Below are 24,601 nucleotides of genomic sequence, written 5' to 3'. Positions count from 1 at the left end.
GCGGCGCTCCTGAGACGGGCTGCTCAGAGATGGCCATCAGTTCTTCTCAGGAGATGGTAGCAGGACCACTCCTTCCCCCGGTGGAGGGCCGGGGGAGAATCCTTTGTTCTCCACTCCCCGCTGCTCACCCACGGGTGGGCAGCACCCTAATGTGGTTAAAGAAAGAACTGATATCCCCATCTCTGAGCCCCCAGAAGGGAATGACAGTGCGCGCCGCCCACGGGCCCCGCCGCTCTCATCCCCTTCTGTCGCCAGACCCCTGCCAGAGCACGCCCCCGTGGAACGCTGGTCCTTCCCTGGCTCCCTCTGGCAGGACGCGGCTAATGACCGTGCCCCCACACCGGGCCGCTATGCCACCCACGTCCGGGCCGGTCATTCCGCTTCGCTGCACCCCCGCGGGGACGTCTGTCGTCCGCATGACCCCGCTGGCACAGTCCTTGGGAGCCTGGTTAGAGCTTCCCAACCTGTCCCGCTGGCTCGCGCGGACCATCAGGCTCGGCTATGCGATTCAGTTCGCGCGGTCTCCTCCCCGCTTCAGGGGAGTCCGCTTCACTATGGTCGGTGGCAATGCCCCTGTCATGAGAGCGGAGGTCGCCACCCTGCTGGCGAAGGGTGCGATCGAGACTGTCCCTCCAGCCGCAATGAGGTCCGGCTTCTACAGCCCCTACTTCATTGTCCCCAAGAAAACCGGTGGGTTACGACCAATCCTGGATCTGCGCGTCTTGAACCGTTCCCTTCACAGGCTTCCGTTCAAGATGCTCACGGCCAAGCGCATTTTCGAATGTGTGCAGCCACAGGATTGGTTTGCAGCGATCGACCTGAAGGACGCCTACTTTCATGTCTCCATTCTTCCTCGACACAGGCCGTTTCTACGGTTTGCTTTCGAGGGGCAGGCATACCAGTACGCGGTCCTCCCATTCGGGCTGGCCCTGTCTCCTCGCGTCTTCACGAAGGTCGTCGAGGCAGCCCTTGTGCCGCTACGGCAACACGGGGTTCGCATCCTGAATTATCTCGACGACTGGCTAATCCTAGCTCACTCTCGGGACCAGGTTTGCGAACACAGGGACCTAGTGCTCCGGCACCTAGTCCGTCTGGGCCTTCGGGTCAACTGGGAGAAGAGCAAACTTTGCCCCGTGCAGAGGATCTCTTTTCTCGGTATGGAAATCGACTCGGTCGCCATGTGCGCGCAGCTTACGAGCGAGCGCGCGCAGTCACTGCTGACTTGCCTGAGACAAATCCAGAGCAAGAGTGCGGTTCCACTGAAACTTTTTCAGAGGCTCCTGGGGCATATGGCATCTGCAGCCGCGGTAACGCCGCTCGGATTGCTTCATATGAGACCGCTTCAGCACTGGCTTCACGATCGAGTCCCGAGGTGGGCATGGCACCAGGGCAAGCTCCGAGTACCAGTTACTCCGACCTGCCGTCAGACCTTCTCCCCGTGGACGAACCTCAGCTTTCTACGGGCCGGAGTGCCCTTAGAACGAGTTTCCAGGCATGTTGTTGTGTCAACGGATGCCTCCTCCACGGGCTGGGGTGCCATGTGCAATGGACATGCTGCCGCGGGCTCCTGGACAGGACCCCACCGCCTATGGCATGTCAATTGCCTCGAGTTGCTGGCAGTACGTCTCGCTCTGCACCGCTTCCGGGCGCTGCTCAAGAACCAGCACGTACTAGTCCGATCAGACAATACCGCGACAGTAGCGTACATCAACCGACAAGGTGGTCTACGCTCCCGCCGTATGTCGCAACTCGCCCGCCACCTCCTCTTATGGAGTCAGAAGCATCTGAGGTCGCTTCGAGCCATTTATATTCCGGGAGACCTGAACTGTGCAGCCGACGAGCTCTCACGGCTTCAGCCTCTTCCTGGAGAATGGAGACTCCATCCCCAGGCGGTCCAGCTGATTTGGGATCAGTTCGGGGACGCACAGGTAGACCTGTTTGCCTCCCACGACTCGTCCCACTGCGCCCAGTTTTACTCCCTGACCGAGGGCACGCTCGGCACGGACGCTCTGGCGCACAGCTGGCCCCGGGGCCTCCGCAAATATGCGTTTCCCCCAGTGAGCCTTCTTGCACAGACCCTGTGCAAGATCAGGGAGGACGAGGAGCAGGTCATATTGGTTGCGCCGCACTGGCCCACCCGAACCTGGTTCTCCGAACTTGTACTCCTCGCGACAGCACCTCCCTGGCCAATTCCTCTGAGGAAGGACCTCCTTTCTCAGGGACGGGGCACCCTTTGGCACCCTCGTCCCGATCTCTGGAACCTCCACGTGTGGCTCCTGGACGGGACGAGGCAGGTTTGAGTACCCTACCACCAGCGGTGGTGGCTACCATCACTTCCGCTAGAGCGTCGTCCACTAGACATGCCTACGCGTTGAAGTGGAACCTCTTCGTCTCTTGGTGCTCTTCTCACTCAGAAGACCCCAGATCATGCCCGATCAGTGTCGTGCTTTCCTTCCTGCAGGATGGGTTGGAGCGAAGGCTGTCTCCCTCCACCCTGAAAGTATATGTTGCCGCTATCGCCGCACATCACGACGCAGTTGATGGTAAGTCCGTGGGAAAGCACGACCTGGTCATCAGGTTCCTGAGAGGAGCGAGGAGACTACAGCCTCCTCGCCCTCCTCTCGTTCCCTCTTGGGACCTCTCAGTGGTACTAACTGCCCTGCAGAGTGCTCCCTTTGAGCCTCTGCAATCAGTGGAGCTTAAGTTCCTGTCAATTAAGACAGCGCTCCTGGTTGCTCTGGCCTCCATCAAGAGGGTAGGGGACCTGCACGCATTTTCTGTAGACGAAGCGTGCCTGGAATTCGGGCCGGCCTTTTCTCACGTGATCCTGAGACCCCGGCCTGGATATGTGCCCAAGGTTCCCACCACTCCCTTCCGGGACCAGGTGGTGAACCTGCAAGCGCTGCCCCTGGAGGAGGCAGACCCAGCCTTGGCATTGCTCTGTCCAGTACGCGCCCTCCGTGCTTACGTAGACAGAACGCAATGTTTCAGGACCTCAGACCAGCTCTTTGTCTGTTATGGTGGGAAGCTGAAGGGAAGGGCTCTCTCCAAGCAAAGGTTGTCTCACTGGATAGTGGACGCCATTGCTTTGGCTTACCAGCAGCAAGGTCGACCGTGCCCCCTTGGTGTGACGGCCCACTCCACCCGGAGTGTGGCCTCCTCTTGGGCTCTAGCGCATGGCGCCTCGCTAACAGACATCTGCAGAGCTGCAGGCTGGGCGACACCCAACACATTCGCCAGATTCTACAATCTCCGAGTGGAGCCAGTGTCCTCCCGAGTACTCGCTTCAACCAGCCGGTGCTAGGACCCGCTCAGGTGTCTTCGCTTGCTCGCCATTCCACTCCACGGACTGGATACGTGCGATATTCTCCTCAGGTGAGCCTGATAAGCCCTGAGTTCCTCCAGCGCTGTTGACGTCAACGCCAGAGTTATGCCTCCGGCAGCTTTCGCGTTGGCTAGGTGCCACCATGTGCATGGTTCCCCCGCTGGGCGACCCCCACGTGTGTATTTCCACTGTAAGCCTCCTTCGAGCATGTGTCTTTCCCTTGGCAAGCCAGTCTGCCACCCCTGGGGTTGAAATACTCCACCCTACGGGCTGGACACCCCAGTGTTATCCGTATGCACCCCCCTCCGGGTCATATGTGTTTTCTTAAGTCCCCCCCCTTCGGGCGGGCACTGATTGCATATTTCCACTGTGATATGCTTCCCAGTGTACCTTGGTATTCCTGTGTTAAGTAGGAGTCCTTCGTCCGTGCTAGTCTCACGACAGGGAGCTCAGACTTACGCAGGGCACTGGAAGACAGCCGAGGTGGCGTGATTGGACTGGGAACCCCATTCGTCGTCATTTCGACGTAACTCGAAGTGACTACGAAAGGGAACGTCTCGGTTACGGATGTAACCCTCGTTCCCTGAGTAGGGAACGGAGACGTTACGTCTTCCTGCCACTTCCGCTGTACCGCTGGAACAGCCTGAGTTCAGCTTGGCTCCTTCAGCGAAGAAACATATCTGCATGTTGCCGGCTCACTTCCTTATATACCCACACTGTGGGGCGGAGTTACGCTATGCAAATTCAGCAGACCCATGGCATTTGCTTGCCATTGGCTCGTTTTATTAATATTCGAAGAGGATAGGCTTCTAAGCGAACCCCATTCGTCGTCATTTCGACGTAACGTCTCCGTTCCCTACTCAGGGAACGAGGGTTACATCCGTAACCGAGACGTTTTCTTGGCTAATTTGATCAGTCGTCATCATTTTTTGAGGAAGGCTGTTCATGTGAACGACACACATCATTAATAAAAGAACAAAGTGTGGCTCACCGCAGGGAACGTCATCATTAGAACAAGTACAAATATACATCTGAATTATTGCTATTTTCACTTTCAGTTAAGAGTAAAATCCCTTTCAAACGGGTCATATTTGCATTTCTGAGTCTTTCTGAGATTATTTTGACCTTTTCTCTGCTCAGAAGGTCAGAGGTTAAAGGTCAGCAGGAAATGACTCTGAGGTTACAATTTTACATTTAAAAAAGATACTGAATCCCAGCTAACAAAAATGTTCAAAACATTTCTGTCACGTGCCAATGAAGTTATAGCATTTCTGAATGTTCAAAACACGCAGTTCATTAAATGTTGTAAAAATGGAAAAAGTGATCATTAATGGAAACATTCCATCGTATCATTCTTCAAACATTATGAAACGTTACATTTGAATGCTCTCTGAACGTTCTGAAACATTTAAAAAACATTAGATGATCATCGAACTAAAATGTGTCAGAAATAAAACGTTCTATGAACGATGTATAATGTTTTTGTGCTAAAGTTTGAGAACGTTATTAAAGAGAGAGAACACTGAATAACTCTCTGTCAACATTACTGGAAGAACGCTCTGAGAATGTCTGAACTATAATAATATACATATGAATATATATATATATGTCTATATATATTCAGCTATAGCTGAAGTAAAATAATGTGCAGCCTTTAGTTTTATTTTCAGGCAATGTTTTTATTGTATGGTTTTATGTGTAGTCCATGATAATAACTGGCTCTGGGAATCCGACGATCTGGAGTGCTTGAGAGTCTTGCAGGAAGAGAAACTCAAGTCTTTCTGTGCCGTATTTTGGAATACGTTGTTGGACGTGTGAGAAATCACAGGCTGAACGTCTTCCTTTAATATAAGTTTGTATTTTTATGATGAAATAGTGCCAAGTTTCTTGGGTTCATTTGTATTTGCACTCCATCAGAGGAATGGACCGGCCCGTTGGCTCTCTGTGAGTGTGTATGTACAATCTCTGTGCGCTTTAATTGGCCTCTCTTCTGTGTGTGTCGTGAGTTCAGGAAAACACACTCTTGAAACCGGAGAAACGGTGTGTGAGAGGGAAAGACACACGGGGTGATTCCAAGCGTGAAAAGTTGAACCGATATTTAAGGCCGGCGTATTAGCAATTAAAGATAACGAAACTCAGGGTCATTACAGCGTGTGACCGGGCCTGTCCCGCGTGTGTGTGTGTGTGTGTGTGTGTGTATGTGTGTGTGTGTGTGTGTGTGTGACAGAGGTGATGTCACCCACCTAATAAGCATTTGATTGGACGCTCTGGAGGTATTAGTTGAGAGCGCGCCGGGCACATCCGTGTTTAATGAGGGCCAATTTGGGCTCGATATGATGAAACATGCAGAATTTTCTAAAATAAAGAAGCGTGTTTGAGAGGGCATCGGGATTGACACGCCACGGTAGTTCTGTGGCAGTCTGCCATGCGCTTTCTGCTTCAGACCGTCATTATTTACCTCAGATCTGTCTGCCTTTAACTCCTGCCATATGGAGAGTTTATATATTGTTTTTATATAGCCATCAGAGGAGAACTTCACACACACACACACACACACACACACACACACACACACACACACACACACACGGCAACATTATTCTGCCTTTAAGACAGTGGTCCACTGTCTATAGTCTAAATCTATAGTCCACCTGTTGCGAAGCATCAGACTGAGTTTGATCCATTTGCAGCTTTTATTTAGAAAAGTCAAACAGAGCAATCGAGGCAGACGGCGAGACTCAGAAGTCCAGGTCCCTATCTTGCACCCAGCGCAATTGACTTTGTACACGCCGCATGTCTCATTCCTATTCTGCGCCCGCGCACAGCGGACTCTTCCCTCCACAGACGCACGTCGGTAAATTAGGGAATGAACTTGCGCTCGGGGGGGCGGTTCAGTGAAAAGAGGAGTGTGTTCCGGCGCAAACGTTCCCTGGTGATATTCTGCAGTTTCAGAAAACAACTCCGCCACTGACCAGGAGAAACCCAGTCTAAAGACAGCGGCGCCGCGCGTTAGTCAGATGCTATTTTAAGTGCGCGTGCTTGGCCATTATGTAGCGTGTGAACAACACACACACTTTGATTCTCTAATCTAAACAGACGCAGCAGTTTTCATTTTTGCAAATCATACATTATTACAAGGAGAAATATTAACACACGAGGGAAATCATTGTTGTGTCCGTGAAGATGTGAAGAAATAGGCATAAATCTAGATTACACATTAAGAGTGCTCTGTGTAGTGTACGTCACATTAAGAGTGCTCTGTGTAGTGTGCGTCACATTAAGTGTGAATTCACACAGACCCGGGAGAGAATACAATGCTGAATAAAGTCTTATTTTGTGTTATTTTTGGACCAAAAAGTATTTTCGATGCTTCAAAAACTTCTAACTAACCCACTGATGTCACATGGACTACTGTGATGATGTTTTTATTTCCTTTATGGACATGGACAGTATACTGTATATACAGTTTCAATGGAGGGACAGAAAGCTCTCGGACTAAATCTAAAATATCTTAAACTGTGTTCCGAAGATGAACGGAGGTCTCACGGGCTTAGAACGACATGAGGGTGAGTCATTAATGACATTATTTTCATTTTTGGGAGAACTAACCCTTTAAGTGTGCTCTGTGTAGTGTGCGTCACATCAAGTGTGCTCTGTGTAGTGTGCGTCACATTATGTGTGCTCTGTGTAGTGTGCGTCACATCAAGTGTGCTCTGTGTAGTGTGCATCACATTAAGTGTGCTCTGTGTAGTGTGCGTCAAATTAAGTGTGCTCTGTGTAGTGTGTGTCACATTAAGAGTGCTCTGTGTAGTGTGCGTCACATTATGTGTGCTCTGTGTAGTGTGCGTCAAATTAAGTGTGCTCTGTGTAGTGTGCGTCACATTAAGAGTGCTCTGTGTAGTGTGCGTCACATTATGTGTGCTCTGTGTAGTGTGCGTCACATTAAGAGTGCTCTGTGTAGTGTGCGTCACATTAAGTGTGCTCTGTGTAGTGTGCGTCACATTAAGAGTGCTCTGTGTAGTGTGCGTCACATTAAGTGTGCTCTGTGTAGTGTGCGTCACATTAAGAGTGCTCTGTGTAGTGTGCGTCACATTAAGTGTGCTCTGTGTAGTGTGCGTCACATTATGTGTGCTCTGTGTAGTGTGCGTCAGATTAAGTGTGCTCTGTGTAGTGTGCGTCACATTAAGAGTGCTCTGTGTAGTGTGAGTCACATTAAGTGTGCTCTGTGTAGTGTGCGTCACATTAAGTGTGCTCTGTGTAGTGTGCGTCACATTAAGTGTGCTCTGTGTAGTGTGCGTCACCTTAAGAGTGCTCTGTGTAGTGTGCGTCACATTAAGTGTGCTCTGTGTAGTGTGCGTCACATTAAGAGTGATCTGTGTAGTGTGCGTCACATTTAGTGTGCTCTGTGTAGTGTGCGTCACATTAAGTGTGCTCTGTGTAGTGTGAGTCACATTAAGTGTGCTCTGTGTAGTGTGCGTCACATTAAGTGTGCTCTGTGTAGTGTGCGTCACATTAAGTGTGCTCTGTGTAGTGTGCGTCACATTAAGTGTGCTCTGTGTGTAGTGTGCGTCACATTAAGTGCGCTCTGTGTAGTGTGCGTCACATTAAGTGTGCTCTGTGTAGTGTGCGTCACATTAAGTGCGCTCTGTGTAGTGTGCGTCACATTAAGTGTGCTCTGTGTAGTGTGCGTCACATTAAGTGCGCTCTGTGTAGTGTGCGTCACATTAAGTGTGCTCTGTGTAGTGTGCGTCACATTAAGTGTGCTCTGTGTAGTGTGCGTCACATTAAGTGTGCTCTGTGTAGTGTGCGTCACATTAAGAGTGCTCTGTGTAGTGTGCGTCACATTAAGTGTGCTCTCTGTGTACTAATGTGCGAGTCACTTATAAGGTTGTCAGGGATCGGGTCTCTTTGATCGGTGACTGTAGATGTATGCAGACGAGGCCCTGAAGGGTTTTTTCACCAGAATCCTGTGATGATTTTTGACGCATAATTTTACTCCACCAAAATGTCGAGTTTTTCCACGAACTTTTTCCAGGAGGACACAGATCTCCTCACAGCACAATAAAGATCAATGCTTCACGGTAATTTCACGGGATAATTATAAACGTCTCGGAGAGAGAGAGCAGGAGTCCCAGAGTTCAGCTGTAGCGGAGCCAGTAATCGCTCGGCCTCAGGACAGCGAGCGCGTCAGACGAGCGTCTGGGAAGGTCACCACACCTCCGGTTTCTCTGAGAAGAGGAAGCGCTCTCTCCGTCGCGGTGAAGACGAGCACATCTTCTCAGGATCCGCTGTAATGGTGTCAGGAGGTCCTGTTCAGCTCGCAGTGCTTTTGTGAATCTAAATGTTTAGAGTATGAAAATCATTATGTCTTCAGATCGCTCCCGGCCTCGGGAAAGTATCTGAGCGGAGGAATCATTCACGACCACGATCATTTAATATTATTATACTTTGAAGGGATGGATCAGTCAAAAATGAAAAATGAAGAAAATTCAAGCCTTTATTTGTTATAATTATGATGATTATGGCTTATGGAAACCCCAAATTCAAAATTAGAATATTGTGAAAAGGTTTTCATAAGCTATAAGCCATAATCATCAAACTTATAACAAATAAAGGCTGTGTAAAAAAAAAATATCTCACTTTGCATGTAATGAGTTTCACATTTTAAGTTGAATTACTGATATAAATGAACTTTTGCACCATATTAAATGTTTCTCCAGTTACACATGTACTGTATATACATTTATTTTCAGTTAGTTAGTTATTAATTTTTTTTTATTATTTAATTTTTTTCAGCAAAAGCTGTTCTTGGTTTTAGTCATAACACTTAAGCTTTCATTAGCTAAGATTAGTCAATTATTTAAACTAATATGAACTAACAATGAGCAATAGTCAAGCAAGTCACTACACAACACATTCCTTACAGTATTTAATAATCTGTGTTAGAGTTATTAATAAAAACACAAGTGTTTATGTCAGCTCAAGTCCATTAAGTAATATGAAGAGCTTTTGATTTGAATATGTTGAAATGAATCAAAACTGTAGAAGTATTTCTCAATGGTAGTGTGTGATTATGTAAAGTGCTTCAGGTTTAGTTAACTATACTACAATAACCTTCTCCGTAATATTTTCACATCGCACAAGTGATGATGTCAGAAATCATCATATCTGAGTGCAGAGCATTAATATCTCACTACCGTTCAGAGGATCTCAGCATTATGAGTGCATTAACATAAAGAATCCATATGTTTACCATCAGTGTTTTTATTAATAGTGATCCGTCTGAGTTATTGTGCGACTAATACAGTAATGGAGCCGCGGCTTCATAACTCATGATGAACTGTTGTCAACACACTGCAATATATATAAGACACAATAATGAATATACAGTTAGCTCATCGCTGGCTGTGCGGCGCCGTCAGCGTCAGTCAGAAGTGTAATTGAATCTATTCTTAAAAGCATAGATCAGGACTGGAGATGTACGGCCGGCCGGCTCCGCTGTTACTGGGGACCCGAGACTCTTCCGGAGTAAATGAAGGAGAGCGGAGATGATCTCTGTCCGATCGCGCACACATGCGTTTATGATTCCAGCGCGACACGCTTTATGTCTTCAGGCCACCGGAGACAAATCTCAGAAATAACAACTAACAAATGAGCCTGATCAATATTAAAGCTCTTTGTGTTTCAGATTCCCGTGTTTGCACATTATTCCACACAAACAGAAGAGCCCGTGGGTGCAGATGTGGCTTCTGATGAAGAGATGTGGGTTACTCCTCTCTTTATGTGCATTATGAGCTCAAAATCAAGATCAATGCAGCATTAATATACTGGAGACTTCTTATTATTATCCTGACTAGATCAAACCTTCACATTATCATAGAGACACAGGCGCCGCTGTATCTTGAGCTCACTGGTGTCGGACGGTAAACCCGATGAGTTGGCAGAACTCAAAACTATCAATGTCAAACTCAACAATCAATTTCCTCAAATTTTTTAAGTTCTGAAATTCAAAGTTTAAGTAAGCAGAACTAGCAGATTTTTATTTTGTACTTAAACATTTAAAGTTAAGAACAATTGAAATGTATGAGTACACTAACTCGTACAATTAACTTAAAACTTTCATGTAATCTCAATGTGAAACCCTTTTATTAGTATAAACTTAGTTAGCTTTAACAAGCGAATCTGCTAACATACTAGTATGTTATACAGAAGCACTTGCTGTATGAGAGCCACTATATACAAGTATTATTTGCTCTCAAGTCAAGCGCATGCTCCACTCGTCACCATGATCATAACTATCCTAACACCAACATTAACAGAAATTTTTTCTAAATTAGCATAACACAACATTAATCACTACTAAATCTCCCTCTTAACATTTATCTTACACCAAAAAAAAACACATTATATTACACTTAATTTTGGCATTTACTCTCCCTTTCGAGTGCCATCGGCAAAGCATGCTGGGAAATAGACATCCCAGCCGTTCCAGTGAAACTTAAAGGTACAATATGCAATATTTTCTGCCGCTAGAGGCGCTACATTCCAAACAACAACAACAACAACAACAGCGGCGTAGCTTGATGACGATGTGAAGAGCGTGGGATGATGGGAACTGTAGTTTTTAACTCCACCGTGGATGTAAATCAGACGGGAATCGAAAAGTCATGTTCATGGACGAGGTAAAGTTCTATTATTATAAATATTGCGTTTAATGACATGCTTTTATTTCATTAAAATGAATTAACCGCAAGAAAAGTAAGGGTTAATACTAAATTGGTTATCATGTTACTGTATTTGTCGAACTCATTGTTGTGATAACGCTGCAGTTTTACGTGTTCTAAACCATTGTTGTAAAAGTGCATTCGAACACACACATCATTCGCCAGAAGACGGATTAATCTTTATGTATAACACATGCTATATTTATTTACATGGCCATAAACACCAGACGTGATAAACAATGTCAATAAACTAAACACAAGCCTAAAGCAATAATACTTTCCTTACATAAACATAACTATTACCGAACGCTACATTTGGAATATATAAAATTGACCCGTACGGTTATGGGACTTGTGTTTGTCGACAGAACCGGCTGCAGTCGGTAAAGAATAACGTGTTCATAACAACTGCGCGAAACGATAGACGCTACAACTACAACTCCCGCATGTGTCCAGGACTCGCGCAGTGCGAGCGGACACCGAGGGTGACGCGGATATGACGTCACTGACTGGCGACTCCAGCTCACCCGCGCACACGCCCGCTTCCTCGTTTAAAATCTCAATTTTCTCACGATTTAAAAATAGTTGGAAGTATTTGGGATATTGTAAGTAATCAACTTAACAAAACATATAACACTGGCCTTGTGATTTTGGGATATTTTAATTCACAAATAATACATATTGTACCTTTAAGTTTGTCTAAATTAAAATTAATAATTTCATAAAACTCAAAACAATGAAATGTTCAGTTTACTTAAAATATATCAGTTCTGTGAACTTGAAAGAAAAAGAAAGTGCTAAATACTCATAAAAGTTAATTTGACTGAACTGATTAGTTTAATTTAAGTTTGTCCAACTCAAACCAATTCATTATTTTGAGCATTAGGGTTTACAGTGTTAGTCTTCTTTGAATCTCTTCATCTATGCCTCAAATGCTACCTTCTGTCTACTAAAATGTCTAAGTTTATATTGGAACCTAAATTAAACCTTTAATAAATGTGTAACACAACAGTGCAAACTCAATTTAGTGGCAAGAATATCAATTAGGAGAGCAGACATATTTCTGCAGTTCATCCTATTGGTATTTGTTTATTCATGTATCTGCTCATGTATTCACCTGTGTATTATTGATGAAGTAAAGCTGCTCCGGAGAGTTTCGTCTCAGTAATGTGTGCGTCGCTGGCCGTGATTCTGTGGGCCGGTGTATGTAGGTTACCATCGCTAAGTTAATATGCAAATTGCCTTATCAGCTGGGACTCACAAACAGACAGCGTTCTGATTGATTTAATAAACTGCTTTTATCTTTCAAAGTGTTAATTAGCCGAGATGGGCCGCGCTTTCAGTGTCGTCTTTCTGCGGTGCTTAGCGAGAGTTACACAGAGAGGCGCTTCTCTCGGCGCTCTCCGTCTTCGTCTGCTTCTTTACACGGAGTTAAAACCCTATTTATATGAGTTTAAAGCCTGCAAACTCAGCGCTGCGTATCTCGCGAGCTTCAGTCGCTGCTGGAGTTACAGTATGAGGCCCGTTCTGAAGGTCTCCGTGTGGACGTTCTCTCACGGATGCGAGGATGTCACGATATCTCCACAGCATGATCTGTTAGCATCATTACTGTGATTGGATGTAAAACTCATTTCTAATGTGAGTCTGTTGTTCCAGGGCAGAAATCAATGAGGGGTTGAGTCAGAAATCTCACCAAAATTAGTACAAATGCTCATAAAATTCAAGATACGATTGAAAAAAGTACTTTTTTATATTATTAGATATTATATAATTACGTGATATCACAAGATAATTGTTTTGAGTATGAGCACAATGCAAATGTGATATTGATTTTATACAAAGATTAAAAATGCTACTTTTAAAACATGATTTATGCAGTTGTGAGCTCTGCCGCCTCTGCAGTGCACAGATGAGTTGTGTTCTTAGAGATTTCATTTGATTGTTTACAGCTCTAAATAGTGTATTATTATCATAATTGTGTTTATTGATTAAATATAAGATTTCTCAAGCAGTAAATGTGGATATTCAGATTAATTTAAGGAGCGCTGTTCTGGTCTTGGTCTCAACACACACTAGTCTTGTTCTGGTCTTGGTCTCAACACACACTAGTCTTGTTCTGGTCTTGGTCTCAACACACACTAGTCTTGGTCTTGGTCCCAACACACACTAGTCTTGTTCTCGTCTTGGTCTCAACACACTCTAGTCTTGGTCTTGGTCTCAACACACAGTAGTCTTGTTCTCGTCTTGGTCTCAACACACTCTAGTCTTGGTCTTGGTCTCAACACACACTAGTCTTGTCCTGGTCTTGGTCCTCAACACACACTAGTCTTGTCCTGGTCTTGGTCTCAACACACACTAGTCTTGTCCTGGTCTTGGTCCTCAACACACACTAGTCTTGTTCTGGTCTTGGTCTCAACACACACTAGTCTTGTCCTGGTCTTGGTCCTCAACACACACTAGTCTTGTCCTGGTCTTGGTCTCAACACACACTAGTCTTGTCCTGGTCTTGGTCCTCAACACACAGTAGTCTTGTTCTCGTCTTGGTCTCAACACACTCTAGTCTTGGTCTTGGTCCCAACACACACTAGTCTTGTTCTGGTCTTGGTCTCAACACACACTAGTCTTGTCCTGGTCTTGGTCCTCAACACACACTAGTCTTGTTCTGGTCTTGGTCTCAACACACACTAGTCTTGGTCTTGGTCTCAACACACAGTAGTCTTGTTCTCGTCTTGGTCTCAACACACTCTAGTCTTGGTCTTGGTCTCAACACACACTAGTCTTGTTCTGGTCTTGGTCTCAACACACACTAGTCTTGTCCTGGTCTTGGTCCTCAACACACACTAGTCTTGTTCTGGTCTTGGTCTCAACACACACTAGTCTTGGTCTTGGTCCTCAACACACAGTAGTCTTGTTCTCGTCTTGGTCTCAACACACACTAGTCTTGGTCTTGGTCTCAACACACACTAGTCTTGTCCTGGTCTTGGTCTCCACACACACTAGTCTTGTCCTGGTCTTGGTCTCCACACACACTAGTCTTGTTCTGGTCTTGGTCTCAACACACACTAGTCTTGTCCTGGTCTTGGTCCTCAACACACACTAGTCTTGTTATGCTCTTGGTCTCAACACACACTAGTCTTGTTCTGGTCTTTGTCTCAACACACACTAGTCTTGCTCTTGGTCTCAACACACACTAGTCTTGCTCTTGGTCTCAACACACACTAGTCTTGTTCTGGTCTTGGTCTCAACACACACTAGTCTTGTCCTGGTCTTGGTCCTCAACACACACTAGTCTTGTCCTGGTCTTGGTCTCAACACACACTAGTCTTGGTCTTGGTCCTCAACACACACTAGTCTTGGTATTGGTCCTCAACACACAGTAGTCTTGTTCTCGTCTTGGTCTCAACACACAGTAGTCTTGGTCTTGGTCCTCAACACACACTAGTCTTGTTCTGGTCTTGGTCTCAACACACACACTAGTATTGTTCTGGTCTTGCTCTTGGTTTCAACACACACTAGTCTTGTTCTAGTCTTGCTCTTGGTCTCAACACACACTAGTCTTGGTCTTGGTCTCAACACACACTAGTCTTGCTCTTGGTCTCAACACACACTAGTCTTGGTCTTGGTCTCAACACAAACTAGTCTTGGTCTTGGTCTCAACACACACTAGTCTTGGTCTTGGTCCTCAACACACACTAGTCTTGTTCTAGTCTTGCTCTTGGTTTCAACACACACTAGTCTTGCTCTTGGTCTCAACACACACTAGTCTTGTCCTGGTCTTGGTTTCAACACACAGTAGTCTTGTTCTGGTCTTGGTTTCAACACACACTAGTCTTGCTCTTGGTCTCAACACACACTATTCTTGTCCTGGTCTTGGTCTCAACACACACTAGTCTTGTCCTGGTCTTGGTCTCAACACACACTAGTCTTGTCCTGGTCTTGGTTTCAACACACACTAGTCTTGCTCTTGGTCTCAACACACATTAGTCTTGTCCTGGTCTTGGTCTCAACACACACTAGTCTTGCTCTTGGTCTCAACACACACTAGTCTTGTTCTGGTCTTGGTCTCAACACACACTAGTCTTGCTCTTGGTCTCAACACACACTAGTCTTGTTCTGGTCTTGGTCCTCAACACACACTAGTCTTGTCCTGGTCTTGGTCCTCAACACACACTAGTCTTGTCCTGGTCTTGGTCTCAACACACACTAGTCTTGGTCTTGGTCCTCAACACACAGTAGTCTTGTTCTCGTCTTGGTCTCAACACACACTAGTCTTGGTCTTGGTCCTCAACACACACTAGTCTTGTTCTGGTCTTGGTCTCAACACACACACTAGTCTTGTTCTCGTCTTGGTCTCAACACACACTAGTCTTGTTCTGGTCTTTGTCTCAACACACACACTAGTCTTGTTCTGGTCTTGCTCTTGGTTTCAACACACACTAGTCTTGTTCTAGTCTTGCTCTTGGTCTCAACACACACTAGTCTTGGTCTTGGTCTCAACACACACTAGTCTTGTCCTGGTCTTGGTTTCAACACACACTAGTCTTGTTCTGGTCTTGCTCTTAGTCTCAACACACACTAGTCTTGTTCTGGTCTTGGTTTCAACACACACTAGTCTTACTCTTGGTCTCAACACACACTAGTCTTGCTCTTGGTCTCAACACACACTAGTCTTGTCCTGGTCTTGGTCTCAACACACACTAGTCTTGTCCTGGTCTTGGTTTCAACACACACTAGTCTTGCTCTTGGTCTCTTCACACACTCGTCTTGTCCTGGTCTTGGTCTCAACACACACTAGTCTTGTTCTGCTCTTGCTCTTGATTTCAACACACACTAGTCTTGTTCTGGTCTTGGTCTCAACACACACTAGTCTTGTTCTGGTCTTGGCTTTTTCGACATTTTAAAGGTTTATACAGACAGAAAACAAACAAGTTTAGTATGTTTGTATGAATCAGGTGCATGATATCTGAACTACCCTTCAGAATATAGATATGAATAAAACTGTAAAGTTTGGTGTGTGTGAAGCTGCTGAAGTGCAGATGTCAGACTCAAACTCACTGCGTTTAAAGATCGAAACCTTCTGGAAGATTCATGGAAGAAAAATAGAGCTTAAAACTGAACACTTGTCTTGCCTTTAGAATCGTAAAAAATAAATGTGGCGTGTTAATAATGATGGCTTTAAAATGTCAATGTTTCAATGTTATGAATCGTTATATGTTCAAAAGTAGAAGACGTGTATAAAGTGAACAGTATTGATGTGGGATGTATTTCCCAAGCCTCCTGAAACTCTAGAGAAGACAGCAGGAGATCAAGGAGAAACAATCAGGATATTAACGATTTCTCATCTGTGATTTTTGTTGTCATACGTGAGGGAATCCCTACACCTTTCCAAAGCTCTCTCTCTCTCTCTCTCTCTCTCTCTCTCTCTCTCTCTCTCTCTCTCTCTCTCTCTCTCTCTCTCTCACTCTCTCTCTCTCTCTCTCTCTCTCTCTCTCTCTCTCTCTCTCTCTCTCTCTCACTATCTCTCTCTCTCTCTCTCTCTCTCTCTCTCTCTCTCTCTCTCTCTCTCTCTCTCTCTCTCTCTCTCTCTCCCTCGGAGTGATCTGAGCTGGTGTCTGTTTGTAGCAATCGGTGGGATGATTTTTGATGTCTTCCAGTCGGACACTTCTAGGGAATATTTTTCTACTCCTCTATCCCAGAGCAATCGGAATAATTTTGAAGCGCATATTTTAATTCTCAATCTATCTTTGATGTCTTATTTGTGTGAATATTTCTCTTTCTGTCAGGTCCTGGTAGCACGTCACGCGCGGTTGGGAGGGTTTCTTTTTCCAAGCATCAAAGTAAAATCCCACATGCATAAATTCAAGCAAACATAAAACACAAAAGTAACAGAAAGACGAATAAACCAAGAGAGAGTCACACTCCAAAGTCAACTTAAAACGGCGTCTCTGTTGTGCGTCTCTCCAATGATCTCGGAGTCTAATTAGCGCAAAACTTTCCGTCTCCCTAACGAAGGCGAGAGCCGATGTTGGGATTGAGATTATTCACCTTCTGTCAATCGGAAAAAAAACTTGAGAGCTGCCATATCATTATAGGAAACGTAACCTGTGCAATTAAGCGAGTGAAAAATGACCAGGCGAGTGGTAAGCAGAAAGAGGCGAGGGTAACACCACTAATTATTGACTGTCCGCTCACAGGCTTCATTAGGACGCCTGAGCCGCTAATTTGTTTTGCTGTGACATTCATCATATACTGTCGGTAACCTTTAATTCATCTATTGTTAGCACTTTTGTGTGCTGAAGTAAGGGCTTGTAGTGTGTGTGTGTGTGTGTGTGTGTGTGTGTGTGTGTGTGTGTGTGTGTGGGCTGAGGGAGGATCGGTGTAAATTGGCATCAAGTTTCTTTAGTGAGAACTCTAACATTTGGACTGATGAGCCTCTCTCCTAATTCCTCAACAGAGATGAAAACATGCAGAGACAAAAGAACAACACGAAGCTCGGAGTCGCCGCAGGACCGGATCTTCTGATCAGTTATTGACAAAAATGCGTTCTAAGAATGTTTATAAAAACGTTACTTCGGGATGTTCAAAATGTCCCGTTTTTTAAAAAACATTCTATGTTTTTCTCGTTATATTAACGTTAATGGAACATTACACTCAGGGCCGTATCTTGCACCCAGCGCAATGAACTTTGTACACGACGCATGTCTCATTCCTATTCTGCGCCCGCGCACAGCGACTCTTCCCTCCACAGACGCACGTCGGTAAATTAGGGAATGAACTTGCGCTCGGGGGGGCGGTTCAGTGTATAGAGGAGTGTGTTCCGGCGCAAACGTTCCCTGGTGATATTCTGCAGTTCCAGAAAACAACTCCGCCGCTGACCAGGAGAAACCCAGTCTAAAGACAGCGGCGCCGCGCGTTAGTCAGATGCTATTTTAAGCGCGCGTGCTTGGCCATTATGTAGCGTGTGAACAACACACACACTTTGATTCTCTAATCTTAACAGACGCAGCAGTTTTCATTTTTGCATATCTGCCCATATATAAAACCTATTAGAAAATGGAACAATTGACATATAAAACCAGCCCATATATTTGATGTATGTATAATAGTGTTTTTTTATATACATGTCACATATATAATGATCAGTTTTCAAATAGAATTTGTAGTTTTGTTTTTATGAGCTGGTCAAGAAGAGGTAAAATAATAATAAATAATACATTTTATTTATAAAAGATTAGAAAATGAGAGAAATTGAAATGAAATGTGGATATGTAGACTTGATCTGTAGACTTGAAATAAATAGTTAAATAGTAAATAGTTTGGCATATATAAATTAAACATATCGGTGACATATATGGTCAAAACATACAGTATTATATAAATAATAATCATATACATCATATTAATATATGTCAATATATTCATTTAATATGACAATGTTATATATGTTAAAAACCTATATCAACATATATGTAGAGATATGTATATATGTGATAGCAAATTACTGTCATATATGACGGCGTCACTAGCGATATATAGGGACAAAAATTAATTACATTTCTGTATGGGTCGTTTCAAGACTTAATTCTACTGCCAAAATCAAAGTGTGAGCAAAACATTTTCTTTTATAGAAGTGCAGTTGTCCATATGACTTGTGCTCTCAATGTGCTTGGCAATTTGAGTGAGGAAAATAATTAAAGTATTCATAAATAATCAAAGCTTTCAAATTACATTGACTCTTCAATTAAAACCTCATGCCAGGACGGACATCATTCGTCACATGACCGATTAAACGTCGAATAATAGCTTAGAAATATTTCAGAAAAAAATTACTTTTTCCAGAACTTCCTAAAATGTTTTTTTTTTTTTTAAAGCAACTAAAAAAGTGGTGAGATTTGCATTCGTCAGAGCGGGTGTGCGCTCACATTCCTCCGCATTAATTAGCAGGTCTGGCTTCTTTAATTGTGAAAGGGAATAAAAAAATATGTTAAGCAGAAAAATAAATAAGCGAATATATTAGAGAGCTAACAAACAAATAAATAAATAACCGAGGGAACTAAAGGAAATGGTGAAAGTTGTGGCGTCAAACTTTGCCCCGATAATGACGCCGCTAATCGCGCGGTCTGTGAAATGTGGCGTTTTGAACGCGGCGAGCGCGCGGATGCTGGAAATCTAATGCAAATAAGTCCTGGCCCCTGTGGTCCTTGAACTGTTCCTCTCTGATAACCCAATTATTGTCTCAAGAGCTGTGTCAATAGCTCTAGCCATCTCCTCTTCAGCAAATCAGTCCTGTAACCTCCAGCACTTTACACTTGATTCTGCCATTTCTTGACAGTTCAAAGCAATCAGCCGCGGCCTCACAAGGACAGGGATTGATTTTGTGTTCCCGCTTATCATGCTAATTCCCAGAAAATCAGCCTTTTCATCCCGGCGTCTGATTGCGGCTCCTGGAGGAGGCTTGAACTGCGCAGACTCTGAGAGACGACACACACACACACACACACACACACACACACACACACACACACACACACACACACTCTGAGACGAGAGTAAGTGTTTCTCCACCGGATCTTCTCCTGTCTGTTTCTCTGAAGATTCTCTGATGTGATGATATCAACAAGTATCTGCACACACACACACACACACACACACACACACACTCTCACACACACACACACACACACACACACACACACACACACACACACACACACACACACACACACACACACACACACACTCACTCACTCACTCACACACACACTCTAACACACACACACACACTCACACACTCACACACTCACACACACACACACTAACACACACTCACACTCACACTAATATACACACACACACACACACACTCACACACACACACACACACACACACACACACACACACACACACTCTCTCTCTCTCTCTCTCTCTCTCTCACACACACACACACACACACACACACACACACACACACACACACACACACACACACTCTCTCTCTCTCTCTCTCTCTCTCTCTCTCTCTCTCTCACACACATTAACACACACAGCTTTACTGTAGCTCAAAGAGTTGCCGCTTGCAACACCGAGGTCAGGGGTTCGATTCCCAGGGAGCAAGAATTGATAAGAATGTGAATGTGTGAACCTTAAAATGCAATGTAAGTGAAGCATCTGCCAATTGCATAAATGTAAATGTACACACACACTCTCACACACTCTCTCTCTCACAAAGACACACACACACATCAGATCAAATGTATAATTTGAATGCTATATATCAGTCACAGTGTGTGCCATATGTAGATAATGCCGGACTTTCTCAGCGACTGAAGAACACACTCCTAAAGCTCCTCGACGGCCTCGACTCCCGGCGCTGTGAGTGTGTGACTGGACCTCTGCTCGAACACACACAAGTGAGTTGAATGTGTTAACGGCTCTCACACACTCGACGTCATCGTGCCGTTTTAATTGCCTGTGACCCCGTGACCCCGCGGGACATGACAGACTCTCAGAACAGGTTTGCTGATCACGATTAGACAACAAAGCCCAAAGTTTCTCCTTATTCTTCAGAGGCGCCACGGACGCGCCATTTTGGGCCGGTTCCCTTAATTATTTCTTTGAAGGAGGCTTGTTTGTTATACAAAATGGGGTCCGCGATGGCGCTCTCCAAAGACACACACATCAAACTTCGAGGGCTTTTCACTGCCGCGTTTCACAGCGCAAATGACTTCCATTAAAGTACCTCTACCTTTCATGCTGAAGAGAAGAAACACACTGATGTCCTTTCATGTCTCCGTTTCTCACATCACGTCTCCGACAATCTAATCACATAAATAACGGCCTCGCAAATTTGCAATTTCTACAAACATGTGATGAATTAAATAATTAAAAATGCAGATTTGAGGCTGTCTAATGAATCTCAGGAGAGGGTTTAAAGGTTCCCCGCTTCATTACACTTTAAAATCTTCCGTGTGTGTGAGCGTGTTTACCGACTTCCTCTTTTCCTTTGATTTCTTCCCTTCATAATCAAATCATTAATCTGTCCTTCTCCGCCTCACAATTCAAACAGTGTTAATTGTTCCAACACATTGGCTAAATTACAGATAACAAGTTGAGGCCGTCCAAGCGCAGTCGCTTCTGGAGCTTCATGAAGAGTGTCTGCTCCTCACAGCACAACTCTATTCACTTCTGTTTCACGACTTCTGCTTATCGAGTCCTTATTTTGATTCCAATAGGGTAAAAAAACGTGGATATCATTCACATTTGGGGCTCTATTGTAACGCTCTGAAGCGCAAGTGTCAAACGCGTAACGCAAGTAACTCTGTGGGCGGATCCCGGCGCTGTCGCTATTATAGCGGCGGGATAAACGACTCTTGCGTCTGTTTAGATGAGAGAATCAAAGTGTGTGTGTTGTTCACGCGCTACATAATGGCCAAGCACGCGCCCTTAAAATAGCATATGACTAACGCGCGGCGCCGCTGTCTTTAGACTGGGTTTCTCCTGGTCAGTGGCGGAGTTGTTTTCTGGAACTGCAGAATATCACCAGGGAACGTTTGCGCCGGAACACACTCCTCTTTACACTGAACCGCCCCCGCGAGCGCAAGTTCATTCCCTAATTTACCGCCGTGCGTCTGTGGAGGGAAGAGTCGCTGTGCGCGGGTGCAGAATAGGAATGAGACATGCGGCGTGTACAAAGTCAATTGCGCTGGGTGCAAGATAGTAGGGCTGGGCGATAAAACGATAACGATAATTATCGCAATATAATTTTTCTCGATAAAACGATATCAAGAGTTCGATAAATGTTTGATAATGTTTATGTGCCAAAAGCGGAAAGAAACTCATTTGAAACGCGCCACACGGACCGTTTATCCGCTCGGCTCAAAGTCCAGACGGCAGCGCAGCGCGAGCTCACTGACAGACGCGTTTACTCTGATCGGCCTCGTTCACGAGATCCAGTGAGAAGCGCTTGTATTCAGCGAGGAACACACGTCTCAGTGATTTAAACCAGTGTAAAGGCAGATGATCAGCGCTGACGAACAGGAGAAGCACTGCGAGCAGCGATACAGTCAGAAGCTTCTCCGTCTACACATTCCCATCATGCACCACGGGTTTATTGTAACGTTAGCCTAGTAATATTAACTGCATCATGAAATGTGGGATATACATATTGAATTGTATTATATTATTAATGTAGACAATGTATTAAAGGATTTAATAATGCATTTAGGCTACTGGTTTTCATACAAATACCATATAAACCATAAAGTAACATGTTGCCGTGACAGTGAGGTGCTGTAGGCTATGCCCGGTTTATCTGTGGTTATCATGATCTAATGCATGATGCTGGATGACCAATGGTTAATTTTAATAAAACTCAAACAGTCATAATATTAAATTTTATGTAACTAAGAAATTATTTTTTCTATTAAGATATTTATTATTTTAAGGAAAAATGACAAATGTTTGAATGTTCTCAGATTTGTGAATGTTCACTGTTTGGCAAGAGTTTGTCATGATGTGTTCTGACAATAAAGAGTTTAAAAACACAATTAACGCTCTGGTTTCTATAACTTCTACTTAGGAGAAAATCTGCCTTTAAACTTGAAAGAAATAAAGATTTGTAAGTTATCATGATAATTATCGATATCGACTGATATAAAAAAATTATCGCAATAAATTTTTTTGGCCATATCGCCCAGCCCTACAAGATAGGGCCCTAGACCTAGTTTAGTTTAGAGTGCGCTTTGGATGTGTGTGTCAGTCGTCTGGCGCTTGAATTGAAATGCTCACAAAGGAGGAATCGGAATGTTAATTTTATAACGTGTCCGATTCCTGACCTCAAGTAATTCCAGAATCAATTTTCAATTCCCAACTCTACGCAATTACAGATCTCTATTCCCGCAACGGTTATGCAGAAGTGGACTTTCCCACTCTTTCTGCAATCGTTCTGCACCTCAAGCATCTCTGATGAGAATGTGAATACCTGCACGGGAAATAAGCGTGTGGATCTTCCCGAGTTCTCCCAGATGTTCCCGCACACGTCACTCCCAGCACACGTCTCTTCCATTAGGAGCGGAGAGATTTGTCATTATTTGTCCGCGAGCTCTCGCACGCCTGAAGTGCTCGGCTGAAGTGATTAGGTGTAGTCCTGCACACACACACACACACACACACACACACACACTCATTTCCGAACGGCGTTCCCGACTGGAATTACTCTCACACACTCATTCCGGGCTGACGCCGGCGCTCCTGTTCCGGCATGCAGAAGAACCGCGGGAGAACCGACACCTGCCAGAACTTCTGATTACTGCCGAAGCGAGACCAGTGGGTTATTATGGGATGCGTCCGGATCCGATCGGGACTGGGAGTCGTGGTGTTTTCCGTCCGAGGGCAGGTGGAGGTGATTGATCAAACTCCACGGGTTCGGGTCCAGCGCCGGGCCTGTCAGGACTCGCTCGCTTCGCTATTCATAGAGTCCAGGCCCTGAACATCCCCACACGTCTCTCTCGTGTTAAGTGGACATTATAATGAGGAGGGTGAAATGATTGCATGAGACACACACACACACACACACACACACACACACACACACAATGATGACGGCATATGAGATTCTGATTCTGAAGTTTGACTGAGACTTGTTTGCAACATTAAAGTATATCAGATGAAGATGTGTTTTGTTGCACTCATACTTGCTTGTGATGCATTTAGTCAAATAAAACATAACAATATTAATTCAATTCACATTTATTCATAAAGCGCTTTTCACAATACACATTGTTTCAAAGCAATGCATGAGTCCACAGTACAGTTTACAGTGATCCGTCATCAGAGGAATCAGATGTAGTTCAGAAATGTACAGAATCACAGTTAGATAAACATTTATTAATTTAAACAATGTAATATTTTAAGGCAGAAACAATGAGCTCATTGAAATAATTAATACTTGAGTTTCTTAACAAATGATTATGCAAATACAATTGTAGCATAACATTAATGGATGTTAACCAGTGTTACAATGTAAATTATATAGTTTTATTCAAACGGAATCAACCTAAATACATCCGTTTATACCAACAAAAATGTTTTTATGGGTTAAAAAAATGCTCTTCAAGGTAAGTTCTATCAGCACAGCAACAATGTAACAGCTGACATGCAAATACATTAAGAACATCTCATAAACCACCTAGCAACGCCCTGGCAACCGCCCACCACCCCTCAGCACGCGGCGGGAGCTTCGCATGGGTAACGGCGCTCACAGAAACTGTAAAACGCAGTTAATTTTCATATTCCTCGTGCCAGCTGCCAGAGCTGCAGTAATTTGTCAGGAAAAAATCCACCCAAGTCAGTTTGTTTCTTGCCAAGAATACTAATTAAAATGGGACCGGCTTAAACTTTGAATAGTTACAGATAAGGAATTAAATTTCACAGTTTTAAAATGATGATCATTGTGTGTTTGAGACTTTGGCAGTGGCGTCAGCCAGAGGAAAAGTCTCGTCGGTGTTGTTATTGTGTCTGCGCTCACCTTAGAGGCAACAACCTGTTCCAGCG

The sequence above is a fragment of the Phoxinus phoxinus genome (genome assembly GCF_949152265.1).
Source record: "Phoxinus phoxinus genome assembly, chromosome: 11".
Taxonomy (NCBI): Eukaryota; Metazoa; Chordata; class Actinopteri; order Cypriniformes; family Leuciscidae; genus Phoxinus; species Phoxinus phoxinus.
Note: the sequence above shows the minus strand (reverse complement) of the source record.